Source organism: Mustela nigripes, chromosome 1, assembly GCF_022355385.1.
Source record: "Mustela nigripes isolate SB6536 chromosome 1, MUSNIG.SB6536, whole genome shotgun sequence".
Classification (NCBI taxonomy): Eukaryota; Metazoa; Chordata; class Mammalia; order Carnivora; family Mustelidae; genus Mustela; species Mustela nigripes.
The window spans coordinates 120322348-120348146 of NC_081557.1; the positions used below are offsets into that span (position 1 = coordinate 120322348).

General features: G+C 42.7%; 1 protein-coding gene across 2 annotated transcripts in view; it reads right to left on the reverse strand.

The window, feature by feature from the left end:
- Positions 1 to 21059, reverse strand: part of EXTL3 (exostosin like glycosyltransferase 3) — a 143935-nt gene extending 122876 nt beyond the window's left edge. For both annotated transcript variants that reach the window (XM_059372512.1, XM_059372475.1), the window contains exons 1-2: positions 20948 to 21059; positions 993 to 1146 (exon numbers count right to left, since the gene is read on the reverse strand). The gene's annotated coding sequence lies outside the window, so the exon portion shown is untranslated. The remainder of the gene's footprint in view (positions 1 to 992; positions 1147 to 20947) is intronic.
- Between the last annotated feature and the right edge of the window lie 4740 nt (positions 21060 to 25799).

Genomic DNA, 25799 nt, shown 5'->3' on the forward strand with positions numbered 1-25799 from the left:
AGAGAAACTCCCACCCCCATAGGTGAGGACACAGCTACGAAACTGTGTCTCAGAGCATCAGGTAGAAGTGTGTTTATCCATGCATTTATACGTAGCAAGTGACAGGATAGAAGCACACACCATAAGCATACCATAATGGTAATTTCGAACAGTGGTGGCCTCTGGAAGGGAGGGAGGGGGAGAGAGAATGGAGAGGTACACAGGGGGTTTCAAATACATTCATATTTTTAATCTAAAAAACAGAACTGGAACAAAAAGGCAAAATGTTAAGATTTGACCAAACAATTGTGAGTACATGATATTCTTTACACTTCTCTAGATCCTTGAAATATTTCATAATAATAATTTTTGAAATTCTAGCAGTAGTTACCCAGCATGGCTTTGAGGACATGGACATTCCAGATAATTGGGCAACAGCAGAGGAGGAGAGATATTTAGAGCTGGAGGATCCAGGAAACGTAGATGAAGAAACACCATGAGATACAAACTGGAGGCATCAACTTTGTTTCCCTCCTGGTACAATGATTGACATCAAGGGAATTCTCCTGAGAACTCCCCCAGATCCTATCCACATGTCTCTCTCAAGGCTTTATCTCGACTTCTCTCTCCCACTAATTATAAGCCCTTTTCTACACATAGAGGAGAGTCATTTATTCGTTTTCAGCATTTCCTGCAGAGATAATTAAGTATTTTAATACAAAATAAGGGAAACTCAAACACTGTTCCTTGCAGCTCCTACTGCAATGCAAAAAGTGCTGGCAAGGATGTAAAGAAAAGAACCATAAGCAAAAATAACAATGACCAATGAATGACTCACCAAGTGGAGGTAGAAAGGTGTGGTCAACTGTGGTTTGCATACCAATTCCTCTACTTATTTGCTGACTTAATTGATTATATCTCTGAAGCTCAGTTTCTACACCACCAAATAACAACAATAATTCCTACCTCACATGGTTAATGAGAAAATAAGATTATATATAAAAACCACTTACACAGGTTGTCTGGGTGGTTCAGTCGGTTAAGCGTCTGCCTTCAGCTCAGGTCATGATCCCAGGGTCCTGGGATGGAGCCCCAAGTTGGGCTCTCTGCTCAGTGGGGAGTCTGCTTCTTCCTCTCCCTCTACCTGCCGCTCTGCCTGATTATGCTCTGTCAAATAAGTAAATAAATAAATCTTAAACAAAACATCTTACACAATGGCTAGAACATGACATATTAATAGTAACAACAAAAATTTTTATTATCAATAACCACAGGTTGCATTTGCATTTGCTAGAATGTAAACTCCACAATAATCAGAAAGTCTGTTTTGTCTCTTTTGTTCACTGATGTGACACAATCACCTAGAACTCTGGCCCATACTAAATAATAAATGTTCGTTGAATGAATGAATGTGAATCTCAGGATTTGGCACATATTAGGCACTTAATAGTTATTATTTATTGAGAGCTTATTATGTGTCTGGCATTACATTTTTTTGTATCTCCTTTAATCTCTACAACAACAATGTATTATTTGTTTTGTACATGAGGAAGCTGAGGCTCAGAGAAATTAATTTGTTTCCTCAAGCTCACAGAGTTAAAGGGAAGAGCCAGGATTTAAATCTAGGCTGTTAATCTTCAGATATTTGTTAAATTCATTAGTAAGTAATGGCTCAGAGTTAACTTGGCAATATAGAGCATGTTCAGAGTAGTTAGGGTAAGAAAGACAAATTACCCTTGGTGGCCATGTGAATTCTTATGAATTTTATCATAAATTGGTTACTTTTAATTTAGTATTTATTTTTTTTAATTTTATTTATTTATTTGACAGACAGAGATCACAAGCAGGCAGAGAGGCAGGCAGAGAGAGAGAGAGGAGGAAGCAGGCTCCCCGCTGAGCAGGACCCTGGGACCATGACCTGAGCTGAAGGCAGAGGCTTTAACCCACTGAGCCGACCAGGCGCCCCTTAATTTAGTATTTATTATGTGTATCTATGTTCCAGTCCAGGGGTGGAGACCCATTATATTTCCAATATCTCTGCTGGGGTAGGAATAAGAAAGTTCTCCACATTTTACAGGGAGAGTTACTGGACAAAAAGCTGAAAAATAAATGTCCCAAGGTTATAAGGAGAATTAACAAGTAAACTAGAAATAAATTCCAAGTCACCTGCTCTCTTCTCCCAAGACTCCATCTAGCATAGCTATTGATTTGGAATCCATTGCATCTAATAAAAAATGGTATCAAGGCAAGAAAGTAAAATAAACCCTTTCCTTTTCATAAGACCTCAAATATTTCCATATTTATCTATAACCAATTACTTCTCAAGAAAAAGGTCATATAAAATAACTTTTTGAGAAGTTTATTGTAGAAAAGTTTAAAACACAGATAAAAATTAATTTCATTACCACCATATAATCTTTATCTTCCTAGTCATTTTTGCAAATTTTTCTTCTACAAAAATGGGATGAAACTCTATCCACTTTATAGCCTTCATTTTTCAATTAATAAATTATAACTATCCTTATATGTCAGTAAATACATTATTTTTAACTGAGGAATCTCCTTGTATTTATAATATTTATAATATTATATATTTATAATATTAACTCCCCATAGCTCAAAATTCAAATTGTTTCTAATTTGCCTCCATTATAAACAAGGCTGAGCTGAACATACTAGAGCTAAATCTTTTTGCATGTGTTTAATTATTTCCTTAGGATAGATTTCCAGAAGTAGACTTGCTGGGTCAAAGGGCTGCATTTGGAATTTTTTAATTCAAGCATGAACATCTGTTTCAAATACTTGTCTTTCACTTCATTTTTAGTTTCTTTTTTAGAATCAAGAACTACAAATACAGGCGAAGGCCCCGATAGAGACTGGTTGACTAGACATCTCCTTATTCCATTTCTCTCTCTTCTTTTTGGAAAAAACTGCCTGCAAGTTAAAAAAAAAAAAAAAAAAAAAAAGGAAATAAAGATGAAAACAAAACAATAGGGGTGCCTGGATGGCTCAGTGGGCTAAGCCTCTGCCTTCTGCTCAGGTCATGATCTCAGGGTCCGGGATCAAGCCCCACATTGGGCTCTCTGCTCAGCAGGGAGCCTGCCCCCCCCCTTCTCTGTCTGCCTCTCTGCCTACTTGTGACCTCTCTCTCTGTCAAATAAATAAATAAAATCTTAAAAAAAAAAAAAAGAAAAGAAAAGGGCATGGCCAATCAAAGAAAGAAAGTAGGAAAGGAAGGAGGAAGGAAGGAAAGAAGGAGTGGGCCCCACTAATACCTAGGGAAATCAAATTCCATCATTAGAAGCATATGCAAGATGTTGTATCAGGCACAGTAAAATTTAGAAGAAATGAAATATATAGGGCAGGCTCTACCCCTTGAGAAGCAGGGCATCATAATGAAAAGATATGTTGTACATTTTATTCTAAATTAACGTTTGAAAAACATTTATGCACAATCTCTGAATGAATTGTCAAGGAATTTCTTTTGGAATAAGTCCATTAACTAGAGCATCATAACGCTTTAGTAAAGTGGTTCTATTTTTGGTTTCCCTCAATTTTTTAAAAAGTTGTTAGTAAATTAAATTTTTAAATAAAAAAAATTTTAATTCACTAACAATTCTCCCTCATATTTGTTTTCTCATCTATATTCAGTTCTACTATAATTATCCTTAGTAAGTTACTCTTATCCAGTCCTTTCCACACCTCAGCTTGGTTTTTATAGAAGCAATTCCCTTTCCAACTCCTGTTACATAATGGACATCAGTCAGTAAGCCTCAGAGAGGCAATGGAGAACAGAGTTCGCACGAGCTAAACAGAAGTCTGTTACTTCCTTTACACATATGCGTGTACCTCAGATCAAATCCAGATGGCATCTACTCAGTAATTACCCTTCTGAGACAAACAGGGAAGCCACCAAATCTGAAGTGTAACTTCCAGTGTTTTGTGGGCAGTGCGTCAGAGAGCCAATGGGATACGCTACCAACCCTACCTGGGAGGTGGGGCTCCAGAAGACACTTGGGCCTCTACAGACCGGGAAGTGGTTTTTTCATCCTGAGAAACAGTTGGAATCTATTAAGATATACAGAACCAGCAGGTACATTTTAAAAAGTGGAACATGTGGGGTGCCTGGGTGGCTCATTGGGTTAAAGCCTCTGTCTTCGGCTCAGGTCATGATCCCAGGGTCCTGGGATGGAGCCCCACATCGGGCTCTCTGCTCAGCAGGGAGCCTTCTTCCTCCCCTCTGTCTGTCTGCCTCTCTGCCTACTTGAGATCTCTGTCAAATAAATAAATAAATAAACAAAGAGGCAACCCACGGAATGGGAAAAGGTATTTGCAAATGACAGTACAGACAAAAGGTTGATATCCAGGATCATAATGAACTCCTCAAACTCAACACACATGAAACAGGCAAACATATCAAAAAATGGGCAGAAGATATGAGCACACACTTCTCCAATCAAGACATACAAATGGCTATCAGACACATGAAAAAATGTTAATCATCACTAGCCCTCAGGGAAATTCAAATTAAAACCACATTGAGATACCACCTTACACCAGTTAGAATGGCCAAAATTAACCAAACAGGAAACAACATGTGTTGGAGAGGATGTGGAGAAAGGGGAACCCTCTTCCACTGTTGGTGGGAATGCAAGTTGGTGCAGCCTCCTTGGAGAACAGTGTGGAGATTCCTCAAGAAATTAAAAATAGAGCTTCCCTATGACCCTGCCATTGCACTCCTGGGTATTTACCCCAAAGATATAGATGTCGTGAAAAGAAGGGCCATCTATACCCCAATGTTTATAGCAGCAATGGCCACGGTTGCCAAACTATGGAAAGAACCAAGATGCCCTTCAACGGTTGAATGGATAAGGAAGATGTGGTCCATATACACTATGGAGTATTATGCCTCCATCAGAAAGGATGAATACCCAACTTTTGTAGCAACATGGACGGGACTGGAAGAGATCATGCTGAGTGAAATAAGTCAAGCAGAGAGAGTCAATTATCATATGGTTTCACTTATTTGTGGAACATAACAAACATCATGGAGGACAAGGGGTGTTAGAGAGGAGAAGGGAGTTGGGGTAAAATGGAAGGGGAGGTGAACCATGAGAGACTATGGACTCTGAAAAACAATCTGCGGGGTTTAAAGTGGAGGGGAGGTGGGAGGCTGGGGTACCAGGTGGTGGGTATTATAGAGGGCACAGATTGCATGGAGCACTGGGTGTGGTGAAAAAATAACGAATACCGTTTTTCTGAAAATAAATAAATCAATTTAATTTTTAAAAAATTATAAATATTTAATATTTAAATAAATAAATAAGTAGAACATGTGAGGCTAGAGGCAATAATTAGTTCTTTCAATTAGTATAAAAATCATACCACACTAGTCTGTTAAAAATGCTTATATAGGGGCACCTGGGTGGCTCAGTGGGTTAAAGCCTCTGCCTTCGGCTCAGGTCATGATCTCAGGGTCCTGGGATCGAGCCCCGCATCAGGCTCTCTGCTCAGCGGGGATCCTGCTTCCCCCTCTCTCTGTGCCTGCCTCTCTGCCTACCTGTGATCTCTCTCTGTCAAATAAATCTTTTTTAAAAAGTGCTTACATTATGAGATCATGGAAGAAGAAGTCACTCTGGACTGAAAGTTATGAGCTCTGAGTTCAAGTCCAATTAGGTCTGTGGCTTGTACAAGTTACAGGCCCTCTGAGCTCCCTCTTCCTCAACTACCAAAGTGAACTAGTGCTAGATGATGACTAGGATTCTCTTCAGTTTTAAACTCTACTATTCTTTATGGAGGAACAATAAGCACATTTTTAAAAAGGCCGTAGACAGGGACACCTGGGTGGCTTAGTGGGTTAAGCCTTTGCCTTTGGCTCAGGTCATGATCTCAGGGTCCTGGGAGGGAGCCCTGCATCAGGCTCTCTGCTGAGTGGAAAGACTGCTTCCCTCTCAGTTTCTGCCTGCCTCTCTGCCTACTTGTGATTGATCTCTCTCTCTCTGTGTCAAATAAATAAATAAAATCTTAAAAAAAAAAAAAAAAGGCAGTAGACAAGGGCACCTCGGTGACTCAGTCTATTAAGCCTTCTTGATCTCAGGGTCCTGGGATCGAGTCCCACCTCTGGCTCTCTGTTTGGGGGAGAGTCTGCTTCTTCTTCTCACTCTCCCTCTGTGCTCATATGTTCTCTCTCTCTCCCTCTCAAATAAATAAAATCTTTAAAAAAAAAAAAAGGCAGTAGTCATTGTATTCTAGTATTTCCAGTAGTTTACTGAATCACTCTAGATTCTAAAACCTAGAAGTTAATTGGAAAATCGCCTCATACAATAATTAATACCTCATTTTCTCTCACAATTCAATCAAATATTTATTGGGTGTCTCACTCTGATGCTGGGGATATTTCACCAAATAAGGGAAATATCTGCCTTCGTGGACTTTACAGTCTGCTGAGGGATTCAGATGACTTAACATTTATAGTAGAGTATGATCACTGCTAAGATGGGAAAACTAGAATGTTCTAACTGGAAGAAATATGTACATCATACAGGATTGACAGCTCTTCTCAGTACAGTCATACCTAATGGGAGACCTGAAAGGATAAATAGAGGTGCACAAGGGAGGACGCTCAAGAGGGAAATAGTCCAGGTGGAGGGAGCAGTATGTGAAGAGGATTATAGCTGGAGACAGATGGCTAATCTGGCATCTATGGCCAAACTGTCTGGAACAAATGATGAAGTAAAAAGTGCAGTAACAACACCCAAAGAACAAATAATCCAATCAAGAAATAGGCAGAGGACATGAACAGACATTTCTGCAAAGAAGACATCCAGATGGCCAACAGACACATGAAAAAGTGCTCCACATCACTCGGCATCAGGAAAATACAAATCAAAACCACAATGAGATACCACCCCACACCAGTCAGAATGGCTAAAATTAACGAGTCAGGAAATGACAGATGCTGGCGAGGATGCGGAGAAAGGGGAACCCTCCTACACTGTTGGTGGGAATGCAAGCTGGTGCAACCACTCTGGAAAACAGCATGGAGGTTCCTCAAAAAGTTGAAAATAGAGCTACCCTACGACCCAGCAATCACACTACTGGGTATTTACCCTAAAGATACAAACGTAGTGATCCAAAGGGGCACGTGCACCCCAATGTTTATAGCAGCAATGTCCACAATAGCCAAACTATCGAAAAAACCTAGATGTCCATTAACAGATGAATGGATAAAGAAGATGTGGTGTATATATATACAATGGAATACTATGCAGCCATCAAAAGAAATGAAATCTTACCATTTGCAAAGACGTGGATGGAACTAGAGGGTATTATGCTTAGTGAAATAAATTAATCGGAGAAAGACAACTATCATATGATCTCCCTGATATGAGGAAGTGGAGATGCAATGTGAGGGGTTTGGAGGGTAGGAAAAGAATAAATGAAACAAGATGGGATCAGGAGGAAGACAAACCCGAAGAGACTCTTAATCTCACAAAACAAACTGAGGGTGGCTGGGGGGTAGGGGAGGTAGGGAGAAGGTGGTGGGGTGATGGACGTTGGGGAGGGTATGTGCAATGGTGAGTGCTGTGAAGTGTGTAAACCTGGTGATTCACAGACCTGTACCCCTGGGGCTAATAATACATTATATGTTTAGTACAGTAAATTATATGTAATTATATGTACAGTAAGCAGTAACGCTAGCACTCAAGTACTTAGAGAATATAATAAGGAGTTTCCCCTTTAACTTCCTGCCAATGCAGGGGGTCATCAAAGTTTGATATAATCAGATTAACGTTTTCAAAAGATTATCCTGGGGGTGCCTGGATGGCTCAGCTGGTTAAACAGCTGCCTTCAGCTCAGGTCATAGTCCCAGGTTCCTGGGATGGAGACCCACTTGGCGCTCCTTGCTCAGCTGGGAGTCTGCTTCTCCCTCTGCCTGCCAATTCTCCTGCCTGTGTTCTTTCTCTCTCACTCACTCACTCACTCTCAAATAAATAAATAAAAACCTTAAAAAAAAAAAAAAAAAGATGACCCTGGATGACGTGAAAGAAAAGATTGAGAAAAATCACTGTGAGGCAGTTGCAAGAATCTAGACAAAAAGTGGTGACCTGAACTAAAATCCTGGCAGCAGGGAGGGAGAGAGATTTAGAAGTTGGGATAGGACTCAGTCATTAAGCAATGGGGGAAGAGGGTTCCAAAAATGATTCCTAGAATTCCAGATTAAGAAATCGGGTAGAAGTTTTTCCATTGTTTGTTAAGAAAATTGGATATAAGCTGGGAGTTGCTGACAGGCAGTTTGCCATCATCTGGAAAGAACATGGAGCCAACAGAGAGGAAAACAAAGTTAAGAGACAGAGAGAGTGAGACTGTTTGTGATGTCCTTATCTTATGTCTCTGGACCTGCCATCCCCGCTTGACTGCTGGAATTTGCAGGCACATGAATCAATGTATTTCCTTCGCTGTGGTTTTTGGTGGTGATGGTGGTGATGGTGGTTTGATTGGTAGATGGTTTAGTTAAATTTGAGTTGGGGTCTTACTACTTGGAATCAAAAAAGCCTTGGGAAAAGTGGGGACAGTGGGAGCACAGAGCCCAGGATAGAATTGCCATTGAAGCAAGAACACTGGAAGATGAGCCCAAGAAGAAAGCAAGAGGAAAAAGGAACCCAGGAAAATAGAGTACCAGATGAAGATAATTATTCAAAAAGAAGCACGTGGTCAGCAAAGTCCAATGCTTTTGAGAGACAAGACAAATGCACTGGGGTTAGCAGCAAGGCAGTAGCTGGTGGCCTTTATGAGGACAGTTTCAGAAGACTGATAGAAATACAAGCCAGACTGAAAAGAGCTGAGATGCTGGGATGAGGAAGTAGAATTGAAACAATTCTCAATTAAGACGCTAAGTTGTGAAGAGGAGGGCTGCCTTAGGGACAGGTTTTCAGATGGATGTGATGGGACCATAAATAAAGGCTAATGAGAAGGACTCAGCAATCACTGAGAGAGATCCCTGAGAAGGAGGAGGGAGAGGGTTCAGAGCACGGGCTGAGACAGAGACTTAAAGGTTGGCCCTACTCAAGGGAAGGATACCTCTTAAGTGGGGACTTTACAGACAGAGCAGAGGATGCACATGGAATTAACCAGATGAGTTCATACAGCAGCAGGAACCCAAGGAGTTACTGCTGGATAGCCTCCATTTTCTCCCAAATTAGTGGGCATGGTCCTTTGCAGAAAAATGGAGCATGGGAGGTTTAAGGAGGATGAATCTGTTTGGAAACTTGCTATGGAAAACAGGAGAGAGATTAGGGTTAAAAAAAAAAAAAAAAAAAAAAAGCAGCTGACTGAAAGCTACAAGGGCCCACTTGTTGAGAGAGACCATTCCCTGGTTTTACCCAAATCTGGTAGTCGAAGAAAGAATGGAATATGAAAGTAAATATCTGCTTACAATGAGACAGTTGATTTATGAAAAAGACCTTTATAAAAGAGTCTCTTATAAATTTAAAAAAAAAAAAGTTAGTACTGGAATATTCTTCATTACTAATCTAAAAGAGGAACTGTTAAGTTTGCTGATATGACAATCAGCCTTTCTTCATCGGAAACTGCCAACATGTTGGAGATAAACCACAGGAAGAGCTCATAAAATGGTGTGACCAGGCCCAAAGCGGCTGCTAAGATTCAGCAGGCTGGAATAGGACAAGTAATCTAGGTTTACAAAACAAATCAAACTCAAACTGTGCTTATAAAATAAAGGTTTTGAGAACTCAGTGACAGCCCAGTGAAGGGATCCAAGTTACCAGCAAGAGTTCTCTTTTTTTTTTTTTTTTAAAGATGTTATTTATTTATCAGAGAGAGAGAGGGGGAGAGAGCGAGCACAGGCAGACAGAATGGCAGGCAGAGGCAGAGGGAGAAGCAGGCTCCCTGCTGAGCAAGGAGCCCGATGTGGGACTCGATCCCAGGATGCTGGGATCATGACCTGAGCCGAAGGCAGCTGCTTAACCAACTGAGCCACCCAGGCATCCCCCAGCAAGAGTTCTCCTAAGAGCAGACACAACCTTTGGGTTGACCAAATGCCAAATACCAAGAATCTATTGATAAGGTCCTTTTGCAGTATCAAGACTCTTTAAGTTCCAGTTGAGAGTGATAAGAGCTCACATGAGACATCTACATCAAAAGATGGCCTCTCCCAGCCAATTAGCTATCTATGTGTTCAAGTTCTACCCATTTACCCCACTGTATCCTCATCATGTAGTGTGGGAACTATATTATCTCAGCCCTTCCTGAAATGTCTTCTCTGAATTACAATGTCATCTTGTGGTATCTATCTTCAGGAAGCTATGATACCAATATTCTGAATAGCATTTTTTGCTTTTAGGGTTGAGGGTATCTCCTAAATAGAATTATTCAGTGTTCCTCACAAAGGACAAAACAAACAACAACAAAAAAAAACAGAAACCCAGGGGCGCTTGGGAGGCTCAGTGGGTTAAAGCCTCTGCCTTCGGCTCAGGTCATGATCCCAGGGTCCTGGAATTGAGCCCCGAATTGGGCTCTCTGCTTAGCAGGGAACCTGCTTCCCCCCTCTCTCTCTGCCTGCCTCCTGCTTGTGATCTCTGTCTGTCAAATAAATAAAATCTTAACAAAACAAAACAAAACAAAACAAAAACCACAGAAACCCAGCCAGGAACTTTGCCCTCCTTGCCTGGATTTTCATTTATCTGCCTCATTTCTTATCTATCTTTCCAGGTTCTTGAGCTGGCAAGCTCATTCCTCCTTTAGAGTACTCTGACTCTCCTTCTCAGGCTTCACACACTGAGGTTACCAAGTCCCAGAAGTGATTACAGATTCATAGACAAGTAAATATAACTGGACAGGTACTGTGAAAGTAGGTAGAGGGGCAAAAAGGTGAGAGTGATCACCTCTTCCAGCATGGACAGAAAGAGTCAGGAAGTCTTCACAGAGGAGGTGACGTTTTAGCAGAGTCTTAAAGGATGAGAATTTCTCCAGGAAGGGAAGGTGAGGAGGAAGCATGGAAAGCAGAACAGTAGAGAATAAAAAAACATGGCATGTGGAACAGGCTTACTTCTGGGGGCTGTAAGTTGCATAGTATTACTGGAGCACAGAGTATAGGAAGAAGACAGAAAACAAGTCTAACAGGTGAGAAGGGACCAGACAAGACACTACAGGGCTTAAGAGTAGTTAAGAGTTTGGACTTTATCCTAGCCCAGGTGTGAATCAGTATTTTTTCCGTTGGCTTACATTGGATAAGATTTGAAATTTTAAAAGAGAGGTTTTGCTGAAACACAAAGGGAAAAGCAAACAAATATAAAAACACAAAGCAGGGGCACCTTGGGTGGCTCAGTGGGTTAAGCCTCTGCCTTCAGCTCAGGTCATGATCTCAAGGTCCTGGGATCAAGCCCCACATCAAGCTCTCTGCTCAGCAGGGAGCCTGCTTCCCTCTCTCTCTCTCTCTGCCTGCCTCTCTGCCTACTTGTGATCTCTGTCTGTCAAATAAATAAATAAAATCTTTAAAAAAAAAAAACACAAAGCAAACATACAAAAGCATAAAAATGAACAGCTCACAGGTCCCACCCAGACTGCAGTCGCAGATCAGCTTTGCTCATATTTCTCACAGACAGATGGTCCACCCCAACCTTTCTCTCCTCAACCCAACTAAGTTGGCACTGGAACAGCCTACTGAGCCTCTTGTCCACTACCCCAAACATGAGGCCAATGGAAGTTTTGTTCCTTCTAGAGCCAATCTCTTAGTATTCACTCTTGGGCAGTCCTGTTTACACTGAGATTGACTTGAGTTTCTAACCTGTAGCTTCCTTGGCACCTGGAGGTCTTATTTTAGATCTGGAATCAGCAAACACTTTCTATAAAAGACTCGTTAGTAAATATTATATGCACAGCGGGCCATAGGTATTTCTGTCACAACTACTTAACTCTGCTGTTGTATCATGAATAGATAATATGTAAACAAAATGACATGGCTGTGTTTAGATAGAACTTTATTTATGGGCACTGAAATTTGTATTTTATATCATTTTCATGTGTCATGAAATCTTCTCTCTCTTTTTTTTTAACCATTTAAATATATAAAAACCATTCTTAGCTCACTAGCTGTACAAAAACCGATATGGGTTTGATTTGGCCTGTGGATGAAAGTTGCTGAGCCCTATTCCAGGCACTAATTCCCAGGACAAAGATGGCCTCTTTCACTATTATCTAATCAGTCTATTATTATAACTCATACTAATAATACTAATATGTGCCATGTGTTGAGCACCTAGGTGCCAGGTAGTATGAACCACAGAGAACTGCTTTGAAGAATAAACAAAATAATGGACATAAAGCTCTTAACATCATGGTTCAGCTGAGGTAAGCATCAATAATTGTTAGCTAGTATTATTATTTTGGTTTATACATCTTATCTCTGATCAGCAAAATGACTCAGAAAAGGATGATACTAAAATCCAATGGGGGATAAGAAAAATCAAGTAATTTGTTAAATCACATAGTAAGTAGCAGAGCTAGGATTTGAACCTGATTTATCTGACTCCAAAGTCCACGGCCTTTTCAGTACCTCAAAACCTCCTGTTCAGTGTCCATGAAGTAAATTCATTGGTTGCTTGTTAATTGTTGGTCTATCCAAGAGCAGCAGCCATTACCATCCCTGAAGCCTGCCATCTTGTGTCAAGGGTAGCACAGTGCTTACTCTATTCTTACTTCAAAGCTTAAATGCCTGTTGGACCTCTTAGCACTTGTCTTCTTCCAAGGGATACTCTCCTTTCTAACAGGTAAAGATAACTAAGCTCAATGGTCAGTTAACTCTTTTCCCGCTCATGTGTCTGATTCTGCCCACTTTCCTAGGTTCTTCTATGACTCATCCTTAGGTAATTTCCTAAAACTGTCTCCCAGGGATCCTACTGTGACAGCATTCTAACAGAAAAATACTTTACACTTCCAGGGATAACTCCACATAGTGTCTACACAAAGCTAAAAGTGTTGTTGCATAAAAACCATTCATCTGCATGACGTTTTCAGAGTTGACCATAAAATGGTATTGAAGATACTGTCCACAGCTTCAAAATTATATTCAAGGGAGCTCATGTGATAAATCCTTCCTTTAATTTAGTGCCAGGGGAAAAAAAATTCTTCTCTATAGTTGAATCTGTATATTTTATCTTGCCAGAATAAGAATATGATGTAACCCAACCTGTTTCCTTTTATATCATGGCTTCCAAGAAACATAAAGCCAAATTCCATGCCAAAGTGTCTCATCCCAGGTGCCTAGTAGAATCTATTTCTGCTTCACTGCTATGGCCACTTTAATGTTTTACAATTTTAAATCTAGTTAGCATATACCCTGTGCCTCCTCTATGCCAGGCACTGCGACTTTCCTAATGTGCCTTTCCTTCTTAAGTGGTTTCAAATCTTGTGCTTATTTTACTAAACTACCCTAGGGCCTTAATTTTTTAAAGATTTTATTTATTTATTTGAGAGAGAGAGAGATAGTGACAGAGATAGCAAGAGACAGCACGTGCAGGGAGGTGAGGGAGAAGCAGGGAGCCTAACTCAGGGCTCGACCCCAGGACCCCAGGATCATGACCTGAGCCAAAGGCAGACACTTGAGCAACTAAGCCACCCAAGCATCCCTTGTGCCTTATTTTTTAAGTTCTGTTTTACTTCATATCCTATATCTAAGATCTCTTGAAAGCAGGCAGGTCCAAATATTGGATTTAAAAGAAACAAGGCGCCGTTTGCCTTTATGGATATAGTTGTGAAGAGCCAACCTGGCTTTGTCCTTACAGGCCACCTGAAAGGGGTGTCATACCATGACCATAAGGGCTTTTCTGGGTTGCACTGGCTGCCACACCTCTGTCTTTCTACCTCTACTTGTCTCCATGTACCACTCATTTTGTTTATCTTCTGGAGTTCTCACTGTGGGCATCACTGATCCTCCATGTAGGCACTAAGAAGTTTAGGCAGTCCAGTCTGAGCCAGGGGCGAGTTACATGAGCCCGACTCTCAGCCTGCTACATCCATAGCCCCCAGACACATATCCCACTGAGACTCCTTTAGCTTGGTGTGGCTTCCTTGCTGGAATCACAACTCTCTTGGGCATCTGCCACCCTCCTACTTCCCCTCATATCACTTGCTCTCCAATTACATCTGCTCCCCTACTGACCTTTCTATAAGTCGGTGAACGTTAATCTAACTTATAGTATATGTCCAAGGTCAACTCTCAGGGCAGCATTCAGAATAAACTAGCAGACAGCTGTTATTGATGAAAAAATTGGAAACTGGAGAAGATATCTGGCATGACATAGGCCCTCAAATATTTGATAATGAATGAATGAATGAATGCACGAATTCTAACTCATGGCCACTTTCCCACCTTGCTACCCAGACAAAGCCAGCTACCGAACACCAATTCTAAGCACACAGATTTCTTCAGTAATTATAATCCTATGAATTGACTACAGTAAGACTGATCAAAATGGAAAGCTTGGTTTCTCTCTCTACTTAAAAAGAAAGCCAGATTTTAAAAAACGGGGGTGGGGGGGCACCTGGGTGGCTCAGTTAGTTAAGAGACCAATTCTTCATTTTAGCTCAGGTCATGATCTCAGGGTTGTGAAGTGGAGCCCCACGTGCGGCTCCACGGGGAGTCTGATTGACATTCTCTCTGTCCCTTTCCCTCTGGCCCTCTCCCCTCCCACCTCTCAAATAAATAAGTAAATCTTAAAAACAAAACAAAACAAAAACAGAAAGCAAGCAAGCAAGCTAGAGCAAACCTCTGTTAGCTCAAAGAGATTCCTTGTCAGTAGCAGGCATAACTGCCAGGCAGAGGCCAGGTTTTGGCTTGAATTCTCCGTTTGCCTGAACTTGCTCTGTGACCCTGGACAAGTCACTCAATGACTCTGGGCCTCACTGTGCTCGTCTGTGAAAAGTGGAGGTTGAACTAAATGGTGGGTGCTTCTGGAATCTTCTAACTTTATACTTCCGTGATCTGTCCTCTGGGAATCCAGCCAGCATTCTTTTCTTGGGCTGGGTTTTTTGAGATGTCTGCTTTAATTTTTGACTCGCACTTCCTAGTCTTCTTACCACAAATTTATTAAGCTTCTGGACTTTGGTCATTTGACCATAATGTGATGCTCAGTAGGACGTATGTGTGTGTGTGTGTGCGGTAAAGTACAATTGATCACTTCAGCCATTTTTCAGTGTCTAGGTCAGTGTCATTAAGCACATTCACACTGCGGGACCACTATTACCACTGCTCATCTACAGAACTCTTTTCAGCTTCCCAAACTGAAACTCTACCCATTAAATGGCAGTTTCCCACCCACCTCCTCCCCTGTGCCTGGCAACCACCAGCTTCCTTTCCATCTCTATGATACATGGAATCATGTGTTTGTTCATGACTGGCTTGCTTCATTCAGATGTCCCCAAGGCCCAGCCATGTTGAAGCACATGTGAGAATTTCCTTCCTTCTTTTTTTTTGTTTTTTTTTTTTTTAAGATTTTATTTATTTAGGGATGCCTGGGTGGCTCAGTTGGTTGGACCACTGCCTTCGGCTCAGGTCATGGTCCCGGAGTCCCGGGATCGAGTCCCGCATCGGACTCCCAGCTCCATGGGGAGTCTGCTTCTCTCTCTGACCTTCTCCTCGTTCATGCTCTCTTTCACTGTCTCTCTCAAGTAAATAAATAAAATCTTTAAAAAAATAAAAATTTAAAAAAAAAGATTTTATTTATTTATTTGACAGAGAGAGATCACAAGTGGCAGAGAGACAGGCAGAGAGAGAGAGAGAAGCAGGTTCCCCGCTGAGCAGAGGGCCCGATGTGGGGCTCGATCCCAGGACCCTGAGATCATGACCCGAGTCGAAGGCAGAGGCTTAACCCACTGAGCCACCCAGGTGCCCCAATTTCCTTCCTTCTTAAGGCTGAATAATATTTCATTGCATGGGTGGACCACATTGTGTTTATCCATTCATCCACTGGTAGACACCTGAGCCGTTCCACCTTTTGACTATTGTGAGTAATGTTGCTATCAACACAGGCCTTAGAATATCTGTTGGAGACCCCGCTTTCACTTCTTTGGGGTGAATACCAGGAACTGGAATTGCTGGGTCATATGGTAATTCTTTTTACTCTACTGAGGAACTGCCACACTGCTTTGTTCAATGGGACTTGGAAATGCAGAGACAGAACCGCTTAAGAAGCTGGGCATTGCAGGCTCATAACCATGCTGACCCCTGACAGGTGTTTCTAGGGTACAGATTTGCTGAGAAGGGTCGTCTTGCCTCATTCTTGAGAGAAGCAGGATCCACTTGCTGTTCAGAATGAATTTCACACTAGACACTCGACCTGGTCTCAGTATCAGCTTCTGTAAAGTGACCTAATAATACTGAATTTGCCGAGTTTTCATAAGGGTCGAGGATGATGCTACACAAAGCACTGAGGTAAGCACTTACAAAATGAAGATATGAATCTTATCCTACTGATTGCAAAGGGTGGTTCTAAAACCCAAATGGAATAACATATAATTCATTCTACAGATGCTAAGCCCTCATCATTGCTTTTCTATTATTTTTTTTTAAGATTTATTTATTTGAGAGAGAGAGCATGAGCAGAGGAAAGAGGCAGAGGCAGAAGCAGGCTCTCTGCTGAGCAGGGAGCCCGATGTGGGGCTCGATCCCAGGACCCCGGGCTCATGACCTGAGCTGAAGGCAGATGCTTAACTGACTGAGCCACCCAGGTGCCCCTCATCAGTGCTTTCCTAATCACTATCACATCCATCTGTCTCCTGGCCTCCTAGGTCTAACCTTCACTCGGGCTTTGGAGGGACTGTCTAAAGCACATAAGACCCCATTGTTCTCCCACCAAAGATTTCAGTGGCTCCCCTCACCCTTACCAAGCCTCCTCTCATCTGACCCCTCCCTCTCTCTTCAGCCTTATTTCTAATTTTTCCAGGCCTCCTATCTTGCCACTTTACCCCCATGATTTTGTTCATACTTGTCCCCTCTCCCTGGAAAACCCCTCTGCCATTTCTGGCTAAAAGTCACCCTTTAATACAAATTTCAGGCACTGACTTTTTCAGAAGGCCTTTTCTGACCCCACCAGACCAGGAGAGGAGCCCACAGCAGTGGGAGCAGATATTACCATATCAAGCACACACTGTCTTATAATTATCTGTAGGGTGATTTCCTCAACTAAATCAGCATCTTTTTTTAAAAGATTTTATTTATTTATTTGACAGAGATCACAAGTAGGCAGAGAGGCAGGCAGAGAGAGAGGAGGAAGCACGCTCCCTGCTGAGCAGAGAGACTCTAGGATCATGACACTTAACCAACTGAGCCACCCAGGTGCCCCCTAAATCAGCTTCTTAAAGTCAGCAGTTAGATTATTCTTTGCATTTCCAGTGTTAGCACATTGTTAGGATGTTAAATATATGGATATGAATAAATAGGGTGGTGTTTTTATTATTACAATGTTGGGATTATTACAAACTTCTATTACATGACTCTACTATTAGAATAATTCTAGTATCACACTATATAATGAAAAGGGTTTTTTGTTTGTTTGTTTGTTTGTTTGTTGTTGTTGTTGTTAATTGGCACCACAAGGGATAGAAGCCACAGGGGAACTATTTAAAGGTACTATCTCTATCCCTTTCTCCTTCCAAAATAAATGGTGTGTTTTTAAATTGAGGTCCTCTGGTCTTCACAGTTCTTCTGAAAAATGCTTTTCTTCCTGAGTGAGCGAGAAATAGCCTGGCCCCTAATTATATGGTCCTGAAGACACAGCCCCCAATAAGAGATCCCCCTACATCCATTTTTCACTAGGAGTGACTAAAGCAGGGAGTCCAGTCTTGCATCTAGTAGATACTTGATAGATGTCTGCTCAAGAAAAGAGTAAATCATGAGTTGCTCACAATTTGTGCTAACTCCTGTAAACTCCAGCCTGTGGCTAAGGGTCAGTTTTTAAATTCACCTCCTTCAGAAGTAGGAACTGTGTCAGCTGTGTTGTTTTTGAAACAATAAGGACACTGGAAGATTGTAAAAGTACTGGGCTAACTGTTTAAGTTAACTAAATTGCATAAATGTACAGTTGGTGTGGGAAACATTTGATCTGCTTATTTTTAGTGAGCCTATGAATTTGTATTTAAGTTTCTTTCCGTGGGTGTCAGTGTCTTTCCATATGACTCTCTTGAGGCTGTGGGCTCACCGATGCTTATAACCTACTGCACAGAGTCATCTGTTTAGCAGTTTAACATCTACTGCACAGAGTTATCTGTTTAACAGTTTAACATCTCCTTAAACTGTTCCTTTTAAGCCTCAAACAGTGCCCTCTAGTTCTTATGGGTGTTGGTGACTATTAATCACTTAACTAGATTTTGGTTTTATGTTTTGGGTTTATTTCCACTAACTAAGGATCCTGTGATGGGAAGCTCTAATGTATACTAACACAATTTTTTTCTTGTTTTTACTCATCCATACACAGAGCTTTAAAATAAATATTGATGTTGGGGTGCCTAGGTGGCTCAGCCGGTTAAGCGTCTGCCTTCAGCTCAGGTCATGATCCCAGAATCTCACAATCTCAGAGTCTCAGGATGGAGCCCCGCCTCAAGATCCCTGCTCAATGGGGAGTGTGCTTCTCCCTCTCCCTCTGACATTCCCCCTGCTCCTCTCTCTCTCTCTCTCTTGCTTACTGTCTCTCTTTCTCAAACTAAATAAAATCTTTAAAAGTTATTAATTTTAAAAATTATTTTAATTATTAATGTTAAATGTGGAGAATACAAATCTTCTCCAAAAAGAATTTTATACATAATGAGCAATTCATAATTTCACATCGTGATAGAGAACTAACACTCTGGACCAAAGTATCCAGAGACAGGACCATTAAGGACCATTAAGAATTTCTGCTTAACAAAAATTTAGAATCCTAACAATTTTTAGACTTACCCTCTTTCCTTGGACATAGGTAAGGTGATAACAGTTGGAGGGGCACCTGAGCAGTGCAGTCAGTTAAGAGTCTGACTTTTGGATGCCTGGGTTAAGCCTCTGCCTTCAGCTCAGGTCATGATCTCAGGGTCCTGGGATCGAGCCCCACATCGGGCTCTCTGCTCAGTAGGGAGCCTGCTTCCCCCTTCTCCTCTGCCTGCCTCTCTGCCTACTTGTGATCTCTCTCTGTGTGTCAAATAAATAAATCTTAAAAAAAAAAGAAAAAAAAAAGAGTCTGACTCTTGATTTTTGGCTCAGACCCTGATCTCAGGGTGGCCAGATCAAGACCCTTGGTGGCTCCGAGCTCAGGGTAGACTCTGCTTCAGATTCTCTCTCTCCCCCTCTCTCCCTCTCCCTCTGCCCCACCCTCTTGGACATGCTCATGCAGGTTCTCTCTCTCTTTCTAACTCTCTGAAATAAATAAATATTTTTAAAAAGGTGATAACAGGGGTGTCTGGGTGGCTCAGTGGGTTAAGCCTCTGCCTTCAGCTCAGGTCATGATCTCAGGGTCCTGGGATTGAGCCCCACATTGGGCTCTCTGCTCAGCAGAGAGCCTGCTTCCCCCTTTCTCTCTGCCTGCCTCTCTGCCTACTTGTGATCTCTCCCTGTCAAATAAATAAATAAAATCTTTTTAAAAAATAAAATAAAAATAAAAAGGTGATAACAGTTTGAAAGACTTTCCCTTTTTTTGATATCTCCAGTCAGGAGCTGTATTTAGCAAAAAAGGAATCTGTGTTCATTTGTAGCATTTTACATTTGGAAGGAATAAAGAAAATTTTAATCATCCAACGTTCTCTTCTTAGAGGCAGAAATGTTCTAGAATCAAGCTTGTTGGACTTCCCATCTTCTGCCTTTTATGATGAGCTAAGTTGCTACTTAGGATCATGTTCATCTGAAGAATGTATCTTTAAGTTTTTAAAATCTTTATTACAAAATAATAAATGAAACTGCTTGGATTTCACAAGTAAAATGAATCAATTGATAATTACTGGAATGGCTGAAACACAGGGTGAGGGGTTTTTAAACATATATATCTTGAAAAATATAATTTACTTTACACTGGGGATAAGGATCAGAGGACTAAAGAGCTTTTCTGAGCCTTTAGATGTGGGCAAAAGGACTTCATTTTAGAATCGCAGCCTGGCGTTTTCCAGGTTGGGATTATTTTGGGTTGGCATTATTACCAGGAAGTGAGACTGAATGAACGGAGCCTTGCGGTGTTGACCCAGAAACAGACTGAGGAGGACGGACACCAACAAGCTTTAAGCTATCGCAGGTGCCCCCCTATCCCAGGGCATGCTGTCTGCCAAACTTTATTTTTTGGAAATCTCAAATTGTAGGCTCTCCAAACTAGAGTGAGCTGTGATGTGAGGGGGCTCTGGCTGTGGCAGCAGGGACTGCCGGGAAGTGGTGTCCTAGGCAGCCGTCCTGGGTTACAGTGTGTCTGGGTCTGTTAGAACTTGAGGACACCCACTGGCTTTAGATCACAGGACAGCCACCTCCGGATCGGGTGGCGCAGGCGGCACACGTGACAGACACCGCTCCCCAAGTACCTGAAACCGCGGGGGCTCAGGGTCCCCACCCACACCGTGAAACAGACCCCGACAGACATCTAAATTTTCCTGAGTTCTCACACATGCACGCATCCGAAGAAACCAGCCCACACCCACACAAGTTCTCCCAGTCTAACCCCACCCCGGAGTTTTCATCCACACACAAGGCAGAACGGTGAACCGAGAGCTTGAAATTAACCAGGCACAAACTCCCCAAATCAGGCTTCCCACAGCCCCGCAGGGTGGAGGGAGCCGAGAAAGGGACCCAGACAAAAGAGTTTTAAAACAGACCTCTGCGAGCCGACCTGATTGCTCCCCGGCGAAACGCGGGCCGCGTAAGTCTTCTCCAGTTTGAATAAGAAAATACTCTACACCCACAGCCCCTCCCCCCCAAAAAAACGATGGTCCTGAGGAGCCCCCCTACCTTGTCACAGCTCCGGGTGGACAGGTCTCCGAGGCTGAGAATGGTGCGACCTAAGCCCCAGCGGCTGCCCGCAACAGCCACACAGCTGCTGCCGACCGCGGAGACGGCGGCCTCTGGCCCCGCCCCGCCCCGCCCCCTGGACGCCCCGCCCCCCCCCGGACGCCCGGCCCGCGTCCCGCAAACCCTCCCAGCTCCGCAGCTGCGGCCGCAGCTCGGTCACCTCCCGGAGCGCGCACTTCAGAGCCCGGTGCATTGTGGGAAACCAGAGCCCAAAGCTGGGCGGACGCTGACCCCTGGTGGGCGCCGTTCCAAAGGAGCCCCGGGACTCGGGTTGGGGGCGCTCGCAGCTGAGGGGGCGGGGGGAGAGTTGCAGCCTGGAGGGAAGGCCAACCACTCAGGGCCACCCACGCGAGCTGGTGTCCGTTGCATATCGCTCTTATCTCAGTAAAATATCAGAATAAACCCAAATGCTTTAAAAGTCCCCGAGGACCGCCCCCCACCCCCCACGCCTCCCTAGTAGTGACAGAAGTCAAAACTAAAGGAACTTGGAGACTAAGGAAAGCTTTTTAAACTAGGGAAAATACTTTTTAATTGTAAGACTAAATGACGTCAAGATCATGGAGAAATCTGCACTTAATTTTTATTTCTGGTAAAACCACAGATGGGCTCAATCTGTCTACAGAATTTGGGGGAAAAATGTTACAGGAACTAGGAAACTGGAATCCAGGGCTTTCTCTTCTGAGCTACACCTCAAGGAAATAGTTCAAGGAGTTAAAAAAAAAAAAAAGGGAACTTACACAAAAGTATTCATAGTAAAAATTAGAAAATAAGTAATGACTAATAATACGTGAAAGGCACAAAAACAATATGCAGCTCTTTAAATAAGACTATGGGGAGCTTGGGTGGCTCAGCGGATTAAGCCTCTGCCTTAGGCTCTGCCTTCAGTTCAGGCATGATATTGGGGCCCTGGGATCAAGCCCCGCATTTGTCTCTCTTCTCAGCAGGGAACCTGCTTCCCCCACCCCTCCTGCCTGCCTCTCTGCCTACTTGTGATCTCTCTCTCTGTCCAATAAATAAATAGAATCGTAAACAAAACAAAACAAAACAAAACAAACCTATGCATAGTATCATTGTGTGGAATAAAATAATATTAACCAAAAAACATAGACCACAACGAACTACAAGGTTGAGGTCTCTGAGGAGCTCATTGGATTAAGCACTTGACTCTTGGTCAGCTCCTTAGGTACCGAGTTCAGGCCCGCTTTGGGCTCTGTGCTGTGTTGGACCCTACTTAAAAGGAAGAAGAAGAAGAAAGGAAACACATGGCCAATGATTCCAACGATGTGAGAATATATGTGTTCACAAATATAAAGAAACTTTGGAGTAATGTAAATAGTGTGTAGAGTTTAATATGTTTTAAGATTCCTTTATTTTCATTAAATGACTTTTTAAACGTTGCTAAATTGTGCTAAATTGTTGGGACTAGTTCTAATTTTGGATGGCATTGCAATAGTTTCAGCTCACTCTAAGTAATTAAAAAAAAAAAAAGGTTGTCTAAAAAGAATTTCTCAGGCTGTCATGAACCATGAAAATTTTACTTATCTGCAAACCCTGGAAAGGAAATAAATTTACTGGGAGGGAAAAAGGGTGGAGTGGGTTGTGTATCACTCTGCTAGGCAGAACTGTGTGGCTTAAACAGAAATGGATTTTCTCGCAGTTCTAGAAGCTGGAAGGCGGAGATCAAAGTGTCAGCAGGGTTGGTTCTTTCTGAAAGCTCTGAGGAAAAAACAAAATCTGTTCCAGGCCACTCCCTTAGTTTGTAGATGGTCATCTTCATATTCCCATTCATTCTCCCTATATGCATGCCTTTGTCCAAATGGTCCCCTTTCATAAGGACAGCAATCATATCGGATTAGGGGCCCATCTTACTCCAGTATGACTCCATCTTCTCTAACTACATCCACAACAATCATATTTCCAAGTAAGGTCATAATTTGAGGTACTGATGATGAGGACTTTAATCCATTAGTTTTTAATTTAGGGGAGCAGAGAGAGGACACAATTCAACCATCACAGGATTCAAGTGTAATCTTGTGAAAATGGCACCCACCCAATGACAAAAGCAATCATATAATGTATCCCATCTCATGTGTATCAAAACCCAAACAGCTTAAACCCAGTCAAGCCAAACTGATGACAGCTTTCTTCCATCCTTTAACACCACCCAGGGCTTTTTAGTTGAAACCAAGGATGTTAATGAGATAAAATAGCCTAGAGGCTTCATAAATAGTATATCTGATGTGTTTAGCCTCCTGTGGGAAGGGCTTGAAGATGTGTCCAAACGCCTGGGAGGAGGGCAACACCCCTTGCATTTGAACCTCGGGAACATGGGCAGAAAGAATATGGGTTGAGAATTCCAGGAATCAGGACCCTCGTCCTTGGAGGGCACACACAAATACCATCCTGCTGAAGAAGTCAGCTTTAGTGCAAGAGGCTGAGGAGAGCCCTTGCAGCTTGGGGATGATACCCCCCAAGGGTGGAACGTGGTCTCTCTGAGTGGAGCCAGTCTCTTCCAATTGCCCTTACCACATGGGTGGGATGAGAAGCGGCAAATTTTCACTGAGCCCTGCCTCCTGTCTTCTGAGGTGATGAAGACCCAGAAGATCTCTGAGATAAACAAAGCCCTGTCTAACATGTCTGGATCAATCTGTTTGTTGGTTTAAATTCTGAAAGCACTAGAAGCCAGTTCAGTAGGGTACTGATTAAAAGGACCTCCAGGAAGAAAAGCTCTGAGGTGTGATGTTTAGGGATTTCTGTGGTGTAAACTCTCCCGCTGAGGGTAATTTCAGGCTACAACACAAGGCCACGGAACACAGAGTTGGAGCTCCAGCACATCCCCAGGCCCCAGAAAATTGGTTTAACAGAGTCTCGAGGCTGAGAGCCTGCTGGCACAGAGCCTAGCTGGGAGCACCCCAGTAAAAGGGAGATGGAAGGGGCAGCCCTTGTGGGTTAAGAGCAGAGTCTCCAAAGGGCAGTAGGGCCAGTGAGTGGCAAGCCATGGGCACTGGGGTGGCTCCATAAGAAGGGGGTCCCCACACAGCCTCCAGGGCAGTGGACATGGGAAATGGGCAGGAAGACTAAACACATCAGGCAGAAGGGAGGAAGTGCATTCTTTCAGAGCTGAGAGAGGCTCACCCAGTCTGGGTAGGAGGACAGGCAGCTTCAGGGCACGGGTGAGGCAATCAGAATTTTCTCAGACTGGAGGGAAACACCCCTCCTTTATGTCCCTTATTAGGGCCTTTTCCTGGTAGAACCTTGCCAGGAAGAGAGACATTTAGCTTAGTGCTTCCAGGGCTCACATAGATCATTCCTTTTTTTTTCTTTTTTAAAGATTTTATTTATTTATTTGACAGACAGATCACAAGTAGGCGGAGAGGCAGGCAGAGAGAGAGAGGAGGAAGCAGGCTCCCCGCTGAGCAGAGAGCCCGATATGGGGCTTGATCCCAGGACCCTGAGATAATGACCTGAGCTGAATGGCAGAGGCTTTAACCCACTGAGCCACCCAGGTGCCCCTCACATAGATCATTCTTGTCAACAGAGCTAAATCCCAGATGGACTTCCTCCCTGCTAGAACAGAGCAAAGCTTATGTGAAGGCAGGTCAGAAAACCAAGACAAGCTGCTGGTTCTCCTAATACTTAAACTGGACCTCGGGGGCCTTGTATATGGTGCAGATGAATGGTACACCTGGGCCAAATTTATTATTTCTTCCCTAGCCTAACCCAGCAGTGTTCGTGCTCATCACTCTGCTTTCAATATTATTCTTGTACACTCTGTGCCCCATTCTTGCTGAAGTGCTCTGTATCACAGGCGAACCTGATCAGACACATTCCTCCTACTTAAGAACCCTCTCCTGGATCAAGCTCACTCTCACTCAGCACACAGGCTTTTGTTGACCTGACATCTTCTCCCCCCTCCAACTTTACCTGCTGCTCTGCTCCTGGTAACTTCCGTTTATCTAGGTTGCCATTCCCAAACAAGCAATGTTTTCTTTCTTTTTTTTTTTTTAAAGATTTTATTTATTTATTTGACAGAGAGAGAGCACAAGTAGACAGAGAGACAGGCAGAGAGAGAGAGAGAGGAAAGCAGGCTCTCCACTCAGCAGAGAGCCCGATGCGGGACTCGATCCCAGGACCCTGAGATCATGACCTGAGCCGAAGGCAGCGGCTTAACCCACTGAGCCACCCAGGCGCCCCCAAGCAATGTTTTCTTGATTTCAGGCCTTCATGTTTGTGTTTCTGCTAAGTTTTTACTCTTTTCCCAGCTCTGTCAGTCTATGCCCATGTCATGCATCGTAAGTCACATCTCTAGTTTTATTATTAAATTCCTAGGAGTTTGGGTTTTTTTTTTTACTAGCTTTTTATTGTGGCAAAAATGTACCTAACATAAAACTTACCATTTTTAGGGATGCCTGGGTGGCGCAGTCAGTTAAGCGTCTGACTCTTGGTTTCAGGTCATGATCTCGGGGTTGGGGGATCGGCTCAGGCTCCACATTCAGCACAGAATCTGCTTAAGAGTTTCTGCATCCCCCCCTTACCCCCACCCCGTCTCTCTCTAAAATAAATAAATAAATAAATAAATAAATCTCTTTTTTTTTTAATGACCATTTTTAAGTGAGAAGTTTAGTGCCATTAATTACATCATTCACAATATTGTGCAACCATCACCGGTACTTCCATAATTTTTCATAACCCTAAATAGGAACTCTCTGTGCCTCTTAATAATTCCCCACACCCCATTCATCGAAACTCTGCTAACATCTAATCTACTTTCTATCTCTGTAAATTTGCCTAT